Here is a 22,019-nt window from a genome sequence, read left to right as displayed (position 1 = left end):
GGAAATGTTGATAGAAGAAGACAGAGGGGCGAGTCCTCATCATCCTCTGATCCAAAGATAGATAAAATGACCAAAATGATCGAGTCATTAGCCTCATAAATCTCTAAATTGAAGGTTGAGAAGCAACCGAGGAAATGAAGAATGCCTAATACCTTTGCCCCAAGAAATCCAAATCCATATAGAAGAACGAATGAGCAGTTGTTGATTTTGCAAAGAAACAAAAATGCAAATAAGACCAAAGGGTGAAGGCTCCTTTTCAAAATGCAGTCATGGAAGAAGAGCAGTTCGAAGAATATGATGAGATCCATTGTCTAAAAGACAAAGGAAATGCTTCCTTTTTTACCTCAGCTGCATACGAAAATTCATTATGCAATGACCAGATCAGCCGGGAATGGGATGGTGAAGCTATTCTACAAGTTGTAGATCAGCAAAGATATAATTTAAGGTCAAAGATAAATAATTCCAAGGAAACTCTTGTTCAAAGAGTTGTTGTCTCTACAATACTGCAAGTTAATAAGCAAAAACAAGTGGCAGTTGATCCCATAATCCTCAAAGCTCCAGCTCATGAGGTAAGAGGCCTTGAAAAGTCCCCTTCTCCTTTCATTTTTTAATCAGAAATTCAGAAGCTAAGAATACCTATGCCTCTTATTGAACTAGTGAAGAATGAGTCCTTCAAAAGATCCATCCTCAAGGTCCTTGAATCTAAAGCCATCCAAGCCTTTACTAACTATGTAAATATGCAAGATGAAAAGCCAGATGTTATCCTCAGCCCAATGATTGAAAAATATGAAGACATCTCCCCTTCATTCTATGTCTCTCTGACTATTCATGATAAAATCCTTCACAACTGCCTTTTGGACACTGGAGCTAGCCATAATCTAATGCCCAAGGCTGTCATGGATGAGTTGGGTCTTGACATCACTAAGCCTTATCATGACCTGTTTTCTTTTGACTCTAGAAAAGTGAAATGTCTAGGGTTAATCAAGGACCTAGCCATCACTTTGTCTCAGCTGCCTATGAAAAGCATGATGATGGACATTGTGGTAGCAGATGTACCTCCCAAGTTTGGCATGTTACTTTCCAGAGGTTGGATCAAGAGATTAGGTGGATCATTACAAAATGATCTGTCCTATGCTACTGTCCCAATTTTTGGAGGTGAGAGCAAGAGATTATATAGAGAGGCGCAATTGGCTTACATAATCAACGATGAAAAGAATCCCACAAATCATCCCATATATGCTATCAACACTGGTTTTGGAGCTTGTATCCTTCATATTGAAGAATCTCAGTTGGCCTCCACGCAGCTCTAAAAACCCATTTGCCAGATCGTGAAGGCAGAAAACCCACAGATTTGGGATATGTTTTTTGATGGGGCTTGCTCTAAAGAAGTTGCAAGGGCAGGGGTGGTCCTTGTGTCCCCAACACAGGAATACATCCATTTATCTTGCAAATTAAACTTTCAGGTCACCAATAACATCGCAAAATACGAAGCTCTAATTCTGGGCTTAAGCGCTGCTAAAGAAATGGGCATCAAAGATCTGAGAGTGTTTGGAGATGCAGACCTCATTATTCAGTAGGTGAACAAGACATTCCAAGCGAAGCAGCCTAGGCTAAAGGCTTACAGAGATGGGGTATGGAGGCTCAGGGACTCTTTTGATAATTTTGGCATTTCTTACATTCCAAGAATGAAGAATCATCTTGTCAACTCCCTTGTTGTGTCTGCTAGCACGTTTATTCCTCCCTTGCCTCCTAAATTAACGTATGAAGTTCAAGTAAAATACAGACCGTCTCTATCTGACAATGTCAAATATTGGAAAGTCTTTGAAGACGATGAGGAAATTAACAGGTTTTTTCAATTCGTGGAGGAATTCGCTGAAACACACATCGACCAAGAAAATGCAACCTAAGAAGAAGGCAGCCAGTCCAAGCTAAAAAACGAGATTGGTCGAGAAAGCATCGCCCAGCTGCCTAGTAATCACATACCAAAAGGACTGCTACCTCTAGAGAAGCTTTTCGACCAAAACGATGTGCCATATAAGCCCGCCAAAATAGAAAATGAATCCATTGTTCGTAAACATAATATACGGTCCCAGCCCTCCCGAAATTCATTAACTAGTCCTCTCCTTTATCCTTTGCCTAGAATTCCGAGTATTACACCCTTATGAGGCAATTCACTGACATTTTTGCCTGGGAATAGCGATCTTAAAACCTATGACGCAGACATCACTCAACATAAGATCCCATTGGAAATTAATACCACCCCTTTTAAGCAGAAGCTAAGACCTATCAACCCTCCCTTATTGCCTTTGATTGAGAAAGAGATCAAGAAGCTATTGGATGCCAAAATTATAGTGCCCCTAAGGTATTCAAAATGGATAGCTAACCTTGTGGCAGTAAGGAAGAAAAATGGAGAAATCAGGCTTTGTGTTGACTTCAGAAATCTAAACAAGTGCTCTAAAAAAGATAATTATCCCCTGCCCAAGGTGGAACACTTGCTGCAAAGAGTTTCAAGGTCTAGAGTCATGTATTTCCTAGATGGATTTTCAGGCTACAATCAGATTGTTGTACATCCTGAAGATCAAGAAAAGACCGCCTTCACTACTCCTTGGGGCACTTTCATGTACTCCAAGATGCCTTTCGGACTGATGAATGTTGGGGCTACCTTTCAGAGGGCCATGGACATAGCCTTTGTGGGAGAGAAGGACAAGTTTGTCCTTATTTATCTTGATGACATAACAGTCTTCTCCAGCAGCCACAAATATCATTTACAACATTTGAAGAAAGTCTTTTTGAAGTGCAGACAATTTGGAATTTCAGTCAACCCAAAGAAGTCACAGTTTGCTCTAGAAGAAGGAAAAATTCTAGGACATATTGTTTCTACTAAAGATGTGAAGATTGATCCTGCCAGGGTTCAAGCCATTTAGACATCGTCCATCCCAAGGTCAAAAAGGGACATTCAATCCTTCCTATGTATGATTAAATTCGTAAGGATGTTCATTCCAAACTTTGCAGAGCTTGTAAAGCACATCACTTCCATGCTGAAGAAAGGAGCAGACATAAAATGGACAGATGCTTCAAGAAGCTCTTTTGAACCCATCAAGCACGCTATCATGGAAGCTTCCACTCTAATCAACCCACATTACACTAAGGAGTTTTGTATATTCTATTTGCCTCTTATGATACACTTACGACAATTCTGTTGCAGAAAAATGATGAAGGCATAGAGCACCCTGTGGCCTTACTCAGCAAAAATTTAAGGGATGCTGAACTAAGGTATGACCTTATCGAAAAACAAGCTTATGCTCTCATAAAGTCTTTATAGGTATTCAGAATTTATACTATGCATTCCAAAGTAGCCGCATATGTACCTTCAACCTCAGTGAAGGATGTCTTAACTCAGCTAGATATTGATGGGAAGAGAGCTAAATGGATTGCAAAATTCATAGAGTTTAACATAGAGGTGAAGCCCACTAAGCTTGTCAAAGGCCAGGGCTTGGCTAAACTTATGGCTAAAGAAAATTGCAGCTTGTTAGATATAAATTCCATGGGTCTAAATTCAGATTATGAGCAGGCAGAGGGAGCAACAGAAGAGAAAAAGCAGGATCAGTCTTTGGTTGAAAATCTAGTCACATGTGAATGGTATTACAACATAGTTCATTTTTTGCAAAAACTAGAAGTCCCTCCAGGACTTAGCTCAAGTCAAGCTCGTGCCATTAAACTTAGATCAGCCAAGTTCTACATTAATAAAAATCTGCTTTATTGGAAAGACCCATCAGGAATCCTCTTGAGGTGTCTAGATAAAGAACAATCTCTGGAGGTCATGCACCAGTTTCATTCTAGCATCTGTGGAGGGCAGCATTATTGGACAACCACAACTCACAAAATCTTGAGGGTTGGATATTATTGGCCTACTTTGTTCTTTGATGTGTTTTCTTTTGTAAAAGCTTGTGACAAATATCAAAGATTTGTGGGAAGACAGCAACTAAAATCTCTGCCCTTAAATCCAATACATGTCAATGGTCCCTTCTAGCAGTGGGGCTTGGACTTTATAGGTGAGATCAACCCACATTCCAGTGGCCAACACAAATGGAACTTAGTAGACATTGATTATTTTACCAAGTGGATTGAGGCTATACCCACTAAGAATGTCAATCATTAAGTTGTCATAATGTTCTTGAATGAGAATATTTTCACTAGATTTGGTTGCCCAACCAAACTAGTCACTGATAATGCAACAGCATTCGAGGCAAAAGAATTGATGGACATTACTGAATCCATGGGCATCCAAGTGGTGCATTCTACCTCATATTATCCTCAAGGCAACGGCCTGGCAGAATCATCTAACAATAACCTAGTAAGGGTAATCAAAAAGTTGTTAGAGGACAACAAAAAGCATTGGGATTCCAAGCTAAAGTTTGCTCTATGGGCTAAATGAGTTACCATTAAAAAATCCATAGGGAATTCTCCATTTAAACCGGTCTATGGTGCTGATGTTGTTTTCCCCATCCAGCTGATTCTCCCTGTGGCTAAGTTCTTGCAAGAAGAACAAGATTAATAAAATGACATGGTAAGAAGATTGAATAACCTGGTTGAACTACAACATATCAGAGAGAATCTGATTGAGAAGTCAAAGGCTCATCAGAATAAAATCAAAGAAACCTTTGACAGGAAAGCAAAAGTGGACAATTTCCAAGTTGGTGATTGGGTTCTTAAATGGGATGCATTTAAGGAAAAGAGAGGAAATCATGGCAAGTTTGACTCCTTATGGACAGGTCCTTTTGTCATCGCTCAAGCTCAACAGAACAATACATTCATTTTGCACAGTCTGGAAGGAGAAGATACTTTTGGCAGCCCAGTAAATGGGCAATTCTTGAAACTTTATTTCGTTTAAGGCTTTAAGGCCTTGTTATTGTAAATATGTTTTTCCAAGTTTTTATTTCATTACAAAATATACTCCATGCCCAATGGAACACTAGAAGGAAGATTTAATTTTTGTTTTTACAGGAAAGGCATTGATCTGAGATCCTTGAAACCTCACAGGGAGGATTTCATCCCCAGAAGGAGCCAATGTTAGCCTTGGAGGCAAACAACCCAAAAATGGATCCAAAAATGCCCCAAAGTCTCCAAGTGTGCTTAAAAATCATGCCAATGGATCCATTAATGCTCTTTGAGTCTTCGTAAGTGCTTAAAGTTATCCATAGATCAAAATCTGGGCAAGAGGGAAGCCCTTAGAAGGGCAGAAATACACTATCGGGAGGCCTAAATCACTCTAAAAAAACCATGAAAAAAACCCACAGGCACAGGCTTAAACAGTGGTTGCACAGCAGCCGTTAGATCTAGCCAATCGACGACCCAACTCACATTGGCAAATCGCAGATTGGGGAGACCAAGGGGTAGGGCCTTTACATATAGCAATATGTGATTACGATCATATCGCATTGCAATATCACATTTGTGAAACCAAAGGGGGGGGTTAACATATGCATATGGTGCGACCCGACGGGCCAGACCCGACGTAACTATATGTGATAGTTGATAACTTTTGAAGTCCACACCAAGGCCATTTTAAAGCGTTTTTATATATTTTCGTTGTATAACGAAGGGAACAGGGAATAGCTTCGATGCGATATAACCCGGACCTGAAAGGGTTTCGGGAAGAAGAATGGATATATTTTCAAATCTGCGGAAGTCCCATTTTTAATGTATTTCATGAATTTTCATTGTATAACAAAAATACGAAGGGAGCATTGGCCGGCAGCAATTGTGATGAAGCCCAGACCTGAAAGGGTCCAGGAAGGGAAATTAATAATTTTTGAAGTCCGAAAAGGCTGATTGTTCACGGTTTTTAAGTGTTTTATGCATATTTCACAATGCGAGGAAAATACACAGGGCAGGCTTCTTTGCGACTTGCGACAGCAACAAGGGCGGACCCGAGAGGATATAAACCATCTTTGAGGACTTTTTGAAGTCCGAAAAGGACAGGGAATGGCGGGATTTCGCAGTATGGTTATGCTTTCGGTTGATAATAGAAAACACTCATTATTAAACTGTTTGAAGAGAAACCAAGGCCGAGAGGCATCTACAGTGCAAAAAAGCATGCCCAACTAGCCCGAAATAGAAATATCATGTGCATATACAACACAACATAACTCGAATCATATACATCATGGAGCAGCACAACGTGACACAGCCGAAATCAACAGAAGAGATTGTGGGCATCTTTGTCAAGAGAGAGCTCCCTGCCAGCGCACCCAAAATATCTGAATGCGGTTATTCCTCTGTCAGAAAGAGAAAAGCCTTCGAGCCATGCTTGCCTATTAAGGGAATCAAAGAGTTAAGGAACAAATCAGACAAGGTTAATACTCCGAGCCTTCTAGAGAGCTCAGGAGCACTTTAAAGGGTCTATAAAAGGCAGAAAACTAAATGTAACAAGGGTTCAACTTTTGGAGATTATTCCTCTTCTGTTCCTTCAAGCTTCTCATTTGCATTCTTTAGTAACACAAGCTTCTTTTGTTGTTATATGTTCAATGTCCATTTCTCTTTTGTTCTATTCTTGCACTTGAACAATTTATTCAGGTTTTCTTTATGTTTAAGTCCATACAATTGTCATCTTATCTCTGATTTGATATATTAGATTTGCAAGATTCTTTGCTGCCTGTAGCTAGCCATTTATATGTGTTATTATATATGCATTTGCCAATATAGTCAGTAAGTTCATTTGCTGCCTGTAGCTAGCCATTCATATATGTTCATGTATGCAATCTATTGGTATTATCACTATTCTCCATCTATCCATTAAATCTACAAACTATTGAGCATTTGTGGTCTAAAACCTTGTGTTATTGGGGGTGTTCATGCATGTCTTGAGTGAGAATAGAGCTGAAATGGTTATCTAACTTGATCCAAACCATCATTTATTCCAATAGTTTAGAGAACAATATTGAATATTACATGTTACCAGGCATCTCCGATTTACAACCTAGGAGAGTTTCCTGGAGTGCTAACAAGGCCAAATATCATACTGACTACTGACCATATTTACAAAATTCAACATTATGCCTCAATATTTGTGCACCATGCCTTGGGATCCATGTTAGTACCTCAAGATCCATGTACCTACATTAGGATATGTGTGCATTGTTTCAACCATATCTACCTACTTTAGGATCCATGCCACTTTTCTTGGGATGTGTGTCATTGTATTAGGTACTTGTCAGCATAGTGGATGATAATGACAATGGTACCACATCATCATTGAAGTTTCTACATCAACACTTTGTACACTTGTCAACCTATGGAGCATGCTTGAGTGACTTGGAGGAATATTCTCACGTGTGTGTGGTTAGAAGTGGTTATGAGATGATTTTAGCTCATATTTTGAGGGTGACCAACTTCAGGGGAAATTATCTTTTAATATAATGTCTAGAATTCTTCCAGGTCAATCACAATTTATGTATAATGGATGTGGGATTTCCAAAATGGGGTCATAATAGAAAATCAAGTAAAAATTGACCAAGTTATGATGCTATCAAAATTGCCACATGATTTTTTTGTGTTTTGACCACTCGATCATTATGTGTGAAATTAGTTAATCATTTTCTGACTATGAGGATGATGTCCCACTTTTCAGGGTTTTTTCTAATAACTGTTGAGAAATCAGTGCTAGTAGTATTAGGGTTTGATTTCTTTTTCTTGATAATTACTTGTGAATTATGTTGGCTTCTTTTAATTCTTTATTATATTATCTTTCATTAAGAAATTACCAAATTATGTGTGTATGAAGATCACAAGAACAAGAAACACAAGATCTAGGCACTTAGCTAGGGAAAAACCCCTATCTAGGGGAAAACCCAATCAAACTTCTTCCTTCAGTAGTTTTCACAAGACAAGACAAGATAATCCAAGACTCTTCAACCTAGACACAGACTTCTTCCAATCACCAAGTTAGCCCTTCATTCCAGCAACTTCGATCTATATCTTCAATCCTGCAACAATAGAACTTCGACCTATCCAGCAACAAAACTTTGACCTATGCAGTAGAACTTCGACCCCAAACAACTCCAGAACTTCGACCTACCCAGCAGCAGATCTTCAACCCTAGAAACAACCCAGTAACTTTGTACGAAAGAGAGACAGAGATAGCCCAAAAACTTTGACTTGTTCTTCTTCTACGATTCTTCCTTCTTCTCCTTGAACTTCACACTTTTCTGCACTTCCTTGTATATCGAATGTGTTGAATTAGTGAGCAAATAAATTAAATTGCACTTGTATATATAGCCTCTTTTGTGGGTCGAATTGTCCTCTTGTAGGTCGACTTCATCAGGAAAGGGCTGACTTGGTGTGGAGGTGACAAATTACATATTTGATTCGATAATAATTATTTTTACATGATTCAAAAACCGAAGAAGGGTCTCATTAAATGGACAATGACTCTAATGACTCAATATAAAACCTAGAATTCATCAATGGAGACTTTGACCTATAAAATGATGACCCAAGCATGAAACCCATGCTTTAATAAGTCATTGTAATAATAATAAAATTTGCTTTTTCATTCTTTAATAAATACATTTCATAATGACTCAAATACAAATATGAAGATCGAAACTAGTTACATTCTTCAACACTCCCTCTTAACTAGAGAGGTATTCATAATTTACACATGCATATACAAGTACAACCAAGATCTCAAAACACAAGAACTACGAAGAGTTTAGGCACACATGGTGCCACAGACTAGATTCCTTACCAGGGCAATCTATCCGGGTGGGACGAAGATGGACTAAATCACTCAACCTCTCTAGGTACTATCAGGCTTACTTTCTAACCGTCAACCTAGGGAACTAGGTGTGTAATGCAAGGTCAGATCTCTATGACCAACACCACCCTCCATATTTCGGGAACTAGACATCAACACATAGGTCGGCCAAATGTCCTCCCAGACATTTGGTATTACACAAGATGCCTCCTCAAATCTCTTCCAAACATTTATCATCAACGAGATTAGTAATATCAAACAAACCAAGCATGCTTCTAAAATATTCAAACTTCTTATTAGGAAGAGACTTTGTTAATACATCAACTACCTGTTCGTTGGTCGGGACATACTACAACTTCATGATCCCATCCTATACCAAGCTTCTAGTGTAGTGGTACTTATTGTTGATATGATTCGTCCTTGCATGGAACACGAGATCTTCAAACATCTTAATGTTGCTTTGATTATCACAATTTATCACAGTAGGAATTAGAAGCTTCCCAAACAATCTAACAAATTTTTTCTCAACCGTACAACCTCCTTTCCTACTTCACATGCAGCCCCATACTCAACTTAAACACTACTCAAAGCAACAGGATCTTGCTTTCTATTCATCCATGAGATCATAGAAGATCGCAAACTAAAACATCCACCAGTTGTTCTTCTTCCATCAGTATCACTGCCACCCCAGTTAGAATTTGTGAAACCTATCAACTTGACTTCCTTGTTGTCATAATTTAGGCAGTGATGTATAGTGCCATGTAGATATCTTAATATATTCTTGGACACTATCCAATGATCATGACAAGGCTCAAACTGAAATTGACTAAGAATGTTCACAATAAAACATATATTAGGTCTAGTATTTACCAGATACATCAGAGAACCCACCAACTTATAATAGGTGGTACAATCTACGAGACTTGATTCAGAGCTTCTCAACTTCTTGAGATTGGTGATCATGGGAGTAGTCATGGGATTAGAATCCATCATACCAAATTTCTGCAACAATTTGATTATGTACTTTTCTTGCCCTAGATATATATCCCCAAGTTTTTGCCATACTTCTAGACCTAGGTAATAATGCATCAGTCTCAGATCCTTCATCTCAAACATGGTTTCCAACAACTTCTTGCATTCTTGTATCCTTCGCTCTACACATGTAATAAATAAATCATCCACATATAGTAGAAAAATGTTTGGATCATTATCCACAACTTCGATATAGATATTTGGATCAACGTAACTTTTGACAAACCCAATTCTTAGAAGGTATGCATCCATTCTTGCATACCATGCCCTAGGGGCTTGATTTAAACCATATAGGGCCTTCTCGAGTCTACAAACATGAGTGTCTTTTCTATTTACTTCAAATCCTTTAGGTTGTTCAATGTATACTTGTTCGTCAATGGTTCCATTCAGAAATGTTGTTTTTACATCCATTTGATGGATATTCCATCCCATTGTAGCAGCCAATGAAACCAAGGATCTTATAGTAGTATATCTTGTAGTAGGCTCAAAGGTTTCTTCATAATATACGCCTTCTTTTTGAGAGAAACCCCTTAGAATGAATCTATATTTGTACTTGTCTATGATTCCATCAATAGTGTGCTTGATCTTTTAGATCCATTTAGAAGTGACAATCGATTTGTCACTTGGTTTAAGAACGGTTTCCCAAACCCCATTCTTAATGATGGATTAATATTCTTCCTACATTTCCTTTTTCCATACTTCTTGATGAGAAGCGTATTCAAATGTAGTTAGTTCAACTTCTATTAGTTTTATCATGTATGCAACATATCCAGAATATTTTTTTGGCCTTTTTCTTTCTCTAATACTTCCTTTCGCAACTCCATGTCCTTCGACATCTTTAAGAGTATATTTTAACCAAATTTTCCTCTTCCCTGTGTTAGGTATGATCACAGGTTGAATGGGCTCACTTGGTCCTTCTTCTTCTTCTTCTTCTTGATTTGTAGTAGGATTGTCGTGGTTCTCTCCTTCTTCGAATAGTGGTATGTCTTCATCATTAGAATCAATAGGAATATATTTGGATCTTTTGTAGGCATATTTTCATCAAATATAACATCCATGCTTACTTAAATATGTCTTCCTTCCTTGATGTAGATTCTATATGGCTTTGAAGAAAGATTGTAGCCAACGAAAATCCATTTAATGCTTGTAGAATCTAGCTTATTTCGTTTGTCCTTTGGAACGTGGATATAGGTGAGACATCCAAAGATTCAAATATGGTCCACACATGGATTCATTCCTGTGAATTCTTATTCGGGTGTCACATTATCAAGGATTCTATGAGGACTTCTATTTTGTATATATATCGCGGTCATTGTTGCTTTTCCCCATAGAAATTTTGGTATATCTTGATCAAAAATCATTGTTCGTATGCATTCTTAAAGTGTTCTATTTTTCCTTTCTACAACTCCATTCTGCTCAGGATTGTAGGGAACAATAAGCTCCCTCTTAATTCCTGCTTCTTTGCAATATGAAATTATTTCTTTTGAAGTATATTCCCCACCATTATCAGATCTCAAAATCTGTATTATTCTTTCGGTTAAGGTCTCTACTTCAGATCTAAATCCCTTGAACTTTTCAAATACTTCATCCTTTGAATTGAGTAGATATATCCATGTCTTTCTAGAGTGACATTCAATTAAGGTTACATAATAAAGATCACCTCCAAGTGATTTTTCAGACATAGGCCCACAAACATCTGAATGAATGAGGTCCAATATTTCTTTAGACCTTGTTTCACTACTTGTAAAGGGCTTCCTTGAATCTTTCCTAAGGCACAACCCTTGCATATGTTGATTTTTGGGTAGCATCGGATGTTCTCTAGCTCCGAAATTTTGTGGAGGGACTAGAACACATGAGATCTCCAAGACCTAGAAATCATTTGTAGAAATTCCTTCTGGAGTGCATGTTATTCAAATAATTAATTATTTTTAATGGTGCCTAAGTTAAAACTTAGGAAATAATCTTATTCATTGATTATAGATTACATCATGACCATTGATTTCTCAACAGGAAAATTATAAAGGAAGACTTGGGGTCAGTTGGAGAATACACACAGGGAGAGCAGCACTTGAGCTAGATCAAAATTCTGGGGCGTGGTTTGCTAAGAATTTCAAAGTAAGCTTCTAGTGCAGAGAAGGGCAGTTCAGTAGAGGAACTTCAATCCAAGGTCGAGAATACATATCATAGAGACAATGCATCACCAGGGAGAGACAATGCAGCTCCAAGAGGGTGACACAAAGGCTCGAGGGTTGACACAATCATTTAGATGCAACGCTAGGGTTTCTTTGATGTAGATCGGGCATCAATTCAGCAAATCGATTTCTAAGTCGGGAAGGCTCACTGGGAGGGTGATGCAACTCTTAGAGGAGGTGACGCAGTTCCAGCGCAGAGATCGGAGAAGCCATCGCTGCACAGCACTGAGGAAAACGCAGTCACCTGTGGGATTTTTCATCCAATTGTTGGATGCCCCAAAATATCTGTCTTCGGATAGAGGTACTTCTATTGGGTTTATTCTCTATTGGGTGAGCCGGATTTGGCACCCTAGTTGTATGCAGAAGTCTGCTTAATAATAAAACCCTCATATCTGTTGCATCAGTTTTCCCACATTAGGTTTTTCCAGGACGTTTAGTCCAAAAATAAGTGTGTCCTTTGTATGGTTATCTCATTTATTCTTTCACTACTTGATTTGTATATTGGTGTAGGCTGTGGTGTATTTGCATTAATATTTTTCTGAATATTTTTGAAATAACTTATTAAAATGAAGAACACAAGTAGGTAATGCAAATCAGTTTACTACAGTAGGATTTCTTATTTGTTAGATTAATATATTTTCACATTGTATCAGAGCAATTGCAGATCAAGGAGGAATTAATCCATCAGCGAAAGGACAGAGGAAAAATTTGTTCGTGAAGACAATTGTCCCAAGAGAGAGTGCAGTTTCAGGCCAAGAGAGCAGAGGAGAGGTGACGCAGTCACCAAGGGAGGCTCACGAAGAGCTTGCATCAGCCTGATTGGGTGACGATGTTGCTGCAGAGGGCAGCATAGTGGTTACTGGGTCAGCGCGAAGTCTGTTGAGTCTCATTTTTCCTTTTTTTGTGGCTAGAGGTGCAACACAAATTTCATCTGGAGTTGTTGGTGGCGTGTTGATTCTGTTGGTGAAAAACAATACCTAGTGGGGTAGAAGCAAAGTAGAGGGAATTAGTTCCTCAAAAGATTTCTTTCCAAGAAATCTAGATCTAGTGCAGAGAAGCAGCAAAGAGAGATCAGAGAGGGTTGGTTCGACAGTGGTTGGCAGAGGGATTTCCATGAAGGAAATCGAAATCCAAAGGGAGCTTGTTCCTTAGAGGATTTCTAATGCCAAAGAAATCCAGATGTGAGTTTTGATGGGGAAGCAACGAAAGAGGGAGAAGAGAACCAGTTCGAAATTCATTTGAGCAAAGATGGTCGTTAACGGACTGAGGGATCGGGATAGGTTGGACGGAGCATCCAACTTCTTCTTCTGGAAAGCCAGGATCCTGGAAGTTTTGGATAAAAATTACATCAAGGATTATGCCTTGAGGATGGTTGTTGTTCCAGTTGATGTTGATCTCTCAAGAAGTACAAGGAGGCTCAGGAAAAAGAAAAGTGCATGATCTTCGACAAGGTCAAGGATCATGTGATCCCACATATTGTTAAGAAGCATACATCAAGGGAAATGTGTGAGACCTTGACCACATTGTACGATGGAACTTCCATTTTGTAGAAGATGTTACTTGAGAGTTAGCTAAGACAGTTTCAGATGCAGAAGGGAGAAGAAATTGATCCCTTCCTTCTCTGGTTGCAAAGGATCCGTGACCAGCTAGCTTCCATAGGGACTACACCAAATGCTGAATTTATGGTCAAGACTGCCCTGAATGCAGTCACTGAAGGCTGGGAAACCTTTTTCCAAAGAATATTGGGCAGGGATTCTCTTCCCAGTTGAGAGGAGATGTTGGCAGCTCTTCGACGAGAAAATATCAGGCGATTGACCAAGGCGAGAAGAAGCAGCAAAGTTATTAGAATCAAGAAGGAGGAAGAGGAGGATGTACCTCTTGCATCAATGGGACAACAAGGGTAGCAGAAATGAAAGAAGGACATATCCAAAGTCAGATGCTTCAGAAGTGGATAGATGGGTCATTTTTCCACACAATTCTCTCAGAAGAAGAAGGGAAAAGAAGAGAAGTATGACTCAAAAGGTGATAAAGAGGATGATGATGATTGCGTCATGAGTGCTCATGCACCTCTAGAGAAGAGGTGGGGCGATATTGAGTTGTAGTTGGGAGGACTACATAGAGGGTAGGATCCTTGAGGTGCCCAAACTCTTGGATCACATATGGGTACGGGAGCCCTTAATGACAGTAGTAGAATGATGGGAGTCAGTTGATGCGAGGGATGATGGAGCAACAGTGGTAGAGATAGAGCGCCAAAGTCTGAAGCAGCGCAGTGGAGTGTTGCAACAGTGAGGAAGGCACAGAGCAGATACAACAATAGAGCAGGAGCATCAGGGGGTTAGCACAAATTAGAAAAATAGGTATCTTCAGTGTCAAAGGGGCATCCAGACTAACTAGTATGTTAGCATTTGGGTGGCTTTTCAGTTGCTTATATCTCAACAGCTGAGTTACAGTGCAACAATTAGCAGTGGCAGTGCTATGGGAACCATGATGCAACATATTGAGAGGGAGATGCAGTGCAGATGCAACAATGACTGTGGTACTGTCATGGGAAGTAGTACAGATTAGAGCAGCGCATTGGATGAAGGGTAGCAAGTCGAGCATTAGCAACGTAGAGTGCCGATTTCATGGATTAGTGTGATACTTTAGCTAGGAAGTATTGCTAGAGCACATTCCTCGCTAGGAGGGAGTGTTGATTTTTGTGTAGCATCGGATGTAATCTAGCTCCAAAATTTTGTGGAGGGGCTAGAACACATGAGATCTCCAAGACCCATAAATCGTTTGGATAAATTCCACCCAAAGTGCATGTTATTCAAATACTTAATTATTTTTAATGGTGCCTAAGTTAAAACTTAGGAAATTAAAATAATTAAAGTGAACTAAAATAAATATGGGCAAGAAGCTTTTAAGCGATGAGGATCAATTGTGATTTAATCTTAGTCGTTGATTAGATATTAGATCACAACCTTTGATTTCTCAACAGGAAAAGTATAAAGGAAGGCTCGGGGTCAGTTGGAGAATACACACAAGGAGAGCACCACTTGAGTTAGATCGAAATTTTGGGGCATGGTTTACTATGAATTTCAGAGTAAGCTTCTAGTGTAGAGAGGGGAAGTTTGGCAAAGGGAATTCAGTCCAAGGCAAAGAATACATAGCAGAGAGGCAGCACAGCACAGGGAGAGACAACACATCTCTAGAAGGGTGACGCAGAGGCTAGAGGGCTCACGCAGTCATTTAGAGGCGACGCTAGGATTTTTGTGAGGCGGATCGGGCATCAGTTCAACAAATCGATTTCTAAGTCGGGAAGGCTCATTGGGAGGATGACACAGCTCCTAGAGGAGGTGACATAGTTCCAGCGCAGAGCTAGGATCAGCCATCGTTGCACAACGCTAGGTACAATACAGTCACCTATGGGGTTTGTTCATCCAGTTGCTAGATCCCCCAAAATATCTGTCTTCGGATAGAGGTACTTCTGCCGGGTTTATTCTCTATTTGGAATTGGCACCCTAGTTGTATTTAGAAATCTGCTCAATAATAAAGCCCTCATATTTGCTGCATTGATTTTCCCACAATCGGTTTTTCGGGGGACGTTTAGTCCAAAAATAAGTGTATCCTTTGTATGGTTGTATCATTTATTATTTCAGTACTTGATCTGTATATTGGTGTATGTTGCAGTGCATTTGCATTAATATTTTCTGAATATTTCTAAAAATGACTTGTTAAAATGAAGAACACAAGTAGGTAATGCAAACTAGTTTACTGTAGTAGGATTTCTAATTTGTTAGATTCATAAATTTTCACAGCATATTTCTTCACGGTCTTATTTGATATTGGGGATGCCATTTACCAATTGATTGAAAGAGGGAATAAAATTATAATGTAAATGTTCATATCTTCTATGCCATATCTCAATGGGATTGATTTCCATGTGAAGTAGGGCTTGAGGAGATGGTGTTATGACTCTATGTTGACTTCCTCCACATACTCCAATAACCCTAGCTTTATCGATGCTTGAATATTTTATCCAAACTAGAAATTTTCCATCTACAAAAGTAATTCTATCACCTTTATCTTCTAAGCAATAAATTGAAAGTAAATTCTTTTTCAAACCTGGAACATAAAGTATATTGTTGAGATGTAGATTTTCTCCATTATCCAGCTTCAAAAAAGTTGATCCCATGCCTCTAATAGCATAAATTTTGTTGTGTCCCAATTCTGCTACATGAGAAGATGGTTCCTTTGATAGAGTGTGATTTTTTTTCTTTCTCTTGTCATGTGCCTTGATGTTCCACTATCGATAATCCATGCATTATCATAATTGAGTGAACCTATGAGTGCAGCCAAGAACCCTTTGCTTTTGACCTTATTGATTAAGTTGTAGATGATTCCTTTGATCCAACTTCCTATAATATCGAATCCCATTTTCAAGTATATTATCATAGAGGGAGTAACTTTTCCTTTCGATCCAACAGAGTGATTTCCAATCTTTCTTGACCTTAGCTCTAATACCATGTTGAGAAATCAGTGCTAGTAGTATTAGGGTTTGATTTCTCTTTCTTGATAATTACTTGTGAATTATGTTGGCTTCTTTTACTTGTTCATTATATTATCTTTTATCAATAAATTACCAAATTATGTGTGTATTAAGATCACAAGAACAAGAGACACAAGATGTAGGCACTTAGCCAAGGAAAAACCCATATCTAGGGGAAAACCCAGTCAAACTTCTTCCTTTAGTAGTTTTCATAAGACAAGACGAGATAATCCAAGACTCTTCGACCATTAGGGGAATTTTGAGGTCTAAAATAGGCCTCCTAAGGAAATTATAAAATAATAGTGGAAATAATAAAATAATATTAGATTACATCATCAAATTTTATAGGGAAAAAGGAAAAAACTATTTTTTCAGCTTGTATTTTCAACTTATCTCCCTATGGGTTTACCCAAATTTTGAGCGGAAACACTCTTTGGATGCAGAATTTGATTCCTCATCAAAGGAGTACCCATATTCCATACTTTCGATGGACCATGCTACATGAAAAATGAGAAATACATGGAAAATGTGATTGTAATCATGTTTTTTCATGTATTTCTCATTTTTCGTGTAGTAAGGTACATCAAAAGTATGCAACATGGGTACTCCTTGATAAGGAATTAGATTTTGCATCCAATGAGTACCCCCACTTGAAATTTGAGTAAAACCCTAGGGAGATAAGTTGAAAATATGAGTTGAAAAAGTAGTTTTATTATTTTATTATTTTTTAATCTTTTTACTTTTTTACTCCAAAAGTGGTGAATCATCCCCCATGGTTGACATCATCATCTTGAATCATATATGTTCTTATAAAGTTTATTTTGGTTGTACATTTTTCTTCGGAGGCCCATTTTAGACCTAAAAATTCCCCTAATTCTAGACGCATACTTCCTCCAATCACCAAGTCAGCCCTTCCTTCCAGCAACTTCGATCCTGCAAGAGTAGAAATTCGACCCCTGCAACTCCAGAACTTCGACCTACCCAGCATCAGATCTCCACCCCAGCAATAGCCCAATAACTTCATACGAAAGAGAGAGAGATAGCCCAAAACCTTTGACTCGTTCTTCTTCTACAATTCTTCCTTCTTATCCTTGAATTTTGCAATTTTCTGCACTTCCTTCTTGTATATCGAACGTGTTGAGTTGGTGATAAAATAGATCGAATTGCACTTGTATATATAGCCTCTTATGTGGGTCGAATTTTCCTCTTGTAGGCCTACTTCATCAAGCAATGGACAACTTAGTGTGGAGGTGACAAATTACATATTTGACTCAATAATAATTCTTTTTACATGATTCAAAAGCCCAAGAAGAGTCTCATTAAATGGAAAATTACTCTAAAGACTCAATATAAAACCTAAGTCCTCAATGGGGACTTTGACATATAAAATGATGACCCAATCATGAAACCCATGCTTTAATAAGTCATTGTAATAATAATAAAAAATATTTTTTCGTTCTTTGATAAATACATTTCACAATGACTCAAATACGAATATGAAGACCAAACCTAGTTACATTCTTCAACAATAACTTGAGTTATTTTACCCTGGTTTTGACTTGGGAACATGATTTTAAGCTTATGTTTTTATCCTAGTAGATGGTATGAGCTCATGGTTTCACTCAGGCTCATGCTTTTCAATGCATGGCATTTATGAGGCCTCCATCTATATAAGGAGGGAACCTCCCTATCATTTTTCATGGTTGGAATGGAATGGAAGGCTCTCTTACTCCCTTATTGGTTTATTTTCCTCTCTTTTAAATTGATTATATCATTCTAGTTTAATAATAGATGGGTTTTGGCATGCAAGGAACATTCAGTGAAGGACTATTACAAGGAAAGCAAAGCAAATGAGATATGAAATATTTTTTTCCTTTCTTTGTTAAGTTTTTAGACTATATCTTAGTATTAGGGGGAAATAGGGTTTTACTTGTTTATTTTGATCGATGTTTATGATTTTGAAATTTTGAAATATTTATGTTGATGTCTTTTTTTCTGGATTAACCTCCCTGTGATTCTTGCTAAGATCATATTCCAAAGGTTGATGCTCCCAAGCATTCCTTTGAGATGTTTGGGGACCTCCAATCAAAGTGAGGAGAGAATCTACACATGGAGTGGTTTAGACTCCATGCCTAATGATAACATTTGAATTTCTTGTTTCTTTTCTAACCATCTCAATTTTAATTTTCTCCTTTTTCTTTTAATTTTCAAGCAATTTATGATTGATTTTAGCATTAAATTTCTTAAGTTTGGTCGCAAGATTATAGGGTTAAATTCAGTTCTTAAATCATGTGGCTTGGATATCTTTTGTACTAATGATTTCATATATATATATATCTATATATATATATATATATATATATATATATATATATATATATATATATATATATAAGTTAGCATAAGTAAGCTAGTATACCTAGCTTAAAAGTGGTTTGAATCTTGAATTTCGATGTTCAACCCTATATAAGCCCCATGTTAACCCAAAAACCCCTTATTAAGCCCTAGATATTGAGTGATTATATTTATATTGTTATATTGTTACGTAGATTAGAATTCTTCATGGTCCCATTTTATTATAATTGTATCCTTTGTCTCCTATATATACACTAAGGACACCTAGTCGTAGGATCATCAAATATTGTCTTTTTCATTGTATTTATTGTATAAGCAAGTTTCCCCCTAGAATTTGACTGTAATTATTATTTTCTTATCAATTTTAAGGTGCGAGGATCATAACGTTTGGTATCAGAGCTCTTGATCCTAGGGTTTGTTGCTTCAAACAGGTCATCGTGGCAATTTCACTATAACTTTTTTTTGGTACAATCTCAGATGGTGAAAATTATATAATATTGAGAAGACATTCCAAGGAATCTATGGTTCAAGTTTCAAATCTTGGTTCACTATATGTTCAGATATATGGTCAAAGAAAGTTAGGGTTTTTGAAGGCTCCTAAATTTTGTCTCAAACAAGTCAATTCAAGATTTATGCTATAAATTTTTTTTTGTGAGGCTTCAAACTTTGAAACTCAAACTATTTTGAGAAGGCATCTTGGTGAAAAATTGGTCCAAGATAAAAATCTTGGTTTGTTACATTTTTGGAGATAGACTCCAAGGAATTTAGGGTTTTTTATGTTCCAAATTTCAATCTCAAACTGGCCAGTTTGGCATTTGTGCTATAACTTTTTTTGTAAGGCTTGATAAAGTGAAACTTGGAACATATTAAGGAGACATATTTAGGAATATACGGTTCTATTTTCATAATTTGGTTGGTACACTTTGGGAGTTATACCTTATGGGAGTTAGGGTTTGTGAACAGTCATGAAGTAAATTTTAGACAAGTCGGCTTGATATTTTTTCCATATCTTCTTGTCTGGAAATTTTCATGCTATGAAATCTTCAGTAATTTTAGGAGACAGATATAACTACCTTAGGTATAGTTTCTAGAATTACATTTTAAGAATTGAACACATGGCATGTTATACAAGTTGCTCGTGGGAAGAGTCCAAAAAACTAGCAAGTTTTGGGAACGTTACTATAACTTTCAATTGGCACATTAGATTCAGTTCACACCTATGAAATTGTAGAGAATGCATATCACAATATTGTAGAACAAATGTTTAGAGTTAGAAAGAGTCAAATTTTAGAGATGTATAAAAAAAATTGTTTCCGCCATTTTGATATTCTCCAAATTAAGGTTTGTAACTTACTAGTGGCCTAACTATTCATTAGAAGAAACCTTTTTTTCCCATGGTACCAAAGAGGAAGGATATTATTATTTACCAACATGCCTCCAAAGAAATCTAATACACCAATTAAATATATTGAAGGCCCATCCTTTACCCATGATAATCTGGGAGGATTTGAAAGGGCCTAAAATTAAATTTCCCAAAATTTGATAGAAATAGAGTCACCTCAAAGAGCTCAATAAGATGATTCAAATGCAACTTAAATCGTGTCAAATGGAGTGCATATGAAGTTATGGCAGTTTGAATATTTTAACCAACATGCAAAAAGTAAAACTTATTAGGACATGTGGCAACATCTAAACATGACACATCGAAGTATAGATAGGGTGATGTGGCAATATCTGGATGTGATACATGGCATGATGTGGTAGCACATGGTCTTGACACGTGGAAAACACAGGGTGATGTGGCAATTATGTGGTATTGTGTTAGCAGATTAGGTCGTCCAATGAGAGGCTACCAAGTGTCTCAATCTAATGGCACCAGATGGCACCTCGGAATGCCAAAAGAAATTGGCTCAATAGACCGACATCGACATGATTTAAACGTGAGACCTGTGGAACAAGTAATCAACAACCCCACTAATGAACTACGAGTTGTTTATTACAATATAAACGACGAAAACTAAATTTAACTTGTTGTAATAACTGATTGTGGAAAGGGGGAGGAAGGTCGTGGGCTTGACCCCACGACCTCCCCACCAACTGACAGATATGTCAATAATGTTGACAATCCAGGTGATCCACTACTAATCCAGTCACGGGCTTTACTTGACTTTTTAAGGCTTGCATTTTATTTTTATCTTTCTTGATGACTCTCTTTTCGCTGATCTTTAGTAAGTTAACCATAGGTTAGGGGAATTTGTCCCTTATGGATGGGATGGAAATGATTGTTTAATGGAAAGTGTTGAGTATGAAATGGATATGTTCACGCTACCCAACTTGATTCCCTAGTAGTACCTAGTGGTCTAGCTTAATGGCACACTTATCCAAAAGTAATTATGTCCCAGTGGTTAGAAGTAGTAACATGGTAACATCCTTACTAAGTTGAAATTGATAAATAATCCATCTAATGCTAACATCTACACAATAAGGTAAAACCTTAACATCATTTTCAAATGGGGACGTTAAATAATTAAACCATACTAACCACTAATCGAAGCAGGGTGAAATATCATCTAACACATCTAAGATTAAGGGCATGGGGGAGTGATACACCACTATAAATGATTGATGAACACAAGAATGTATCTGATGAATGGAGAATAACAGGTCTAGACTGATAAGAAAATCTCATTCAAGCAACAAAAAGTCACATTAACTAAGTGTCTCTATGGGGGTTGCCTGAAGGGCAACCTAGGTAATATAGTAAGGTTACCCAAAGAATTCCGTGTCACATGAAATTTTCATATGGTAAGTGTGAAAGAGTGATCTCTTGTTGTCAACTACCACTTGCAAAAAAGTAGCATGCTTGTGCTTATGCTTATGAGACTTGTCATGTGAATGATTGAAAACAAGAGAGGCTGAAAATTAAATTTAAAAATAAATGTGTATGAATAGCATGGAATATGTGCAAGTATGACACAAACATGAAAAGATGTATATGCATATGTTTGGGTGCATGATTGGACGCATTGTTTGAATGTGTAAATTGGATACATGGTGCAAATTCTCTTTATGAATATTCATTGAAACTTGTGTGTAAGCAAATGAAATGATAAAGTTGTGACTAATATTTGAGGTTGAGATCATTTTAAGG

Source organism: Pinus tabuliformis, chromosome J, assembly GCF_031772625.1.
Source record: "Pinus tabuliformis cultivar Carrire ecotype Pingquan chromosome J, CPIR1, whole genome shotgun sequence".
Classification (NCBI taxonomy): domain Eukaryota; kingdom Viridiplantae; phylum Streptophyta; class Pinopsida; order Pinales; family Pinaceae; genus Pinus; species Pinus tabuliformis.
Note: the sequence above shows the minus strand (reverse complement) of the source record.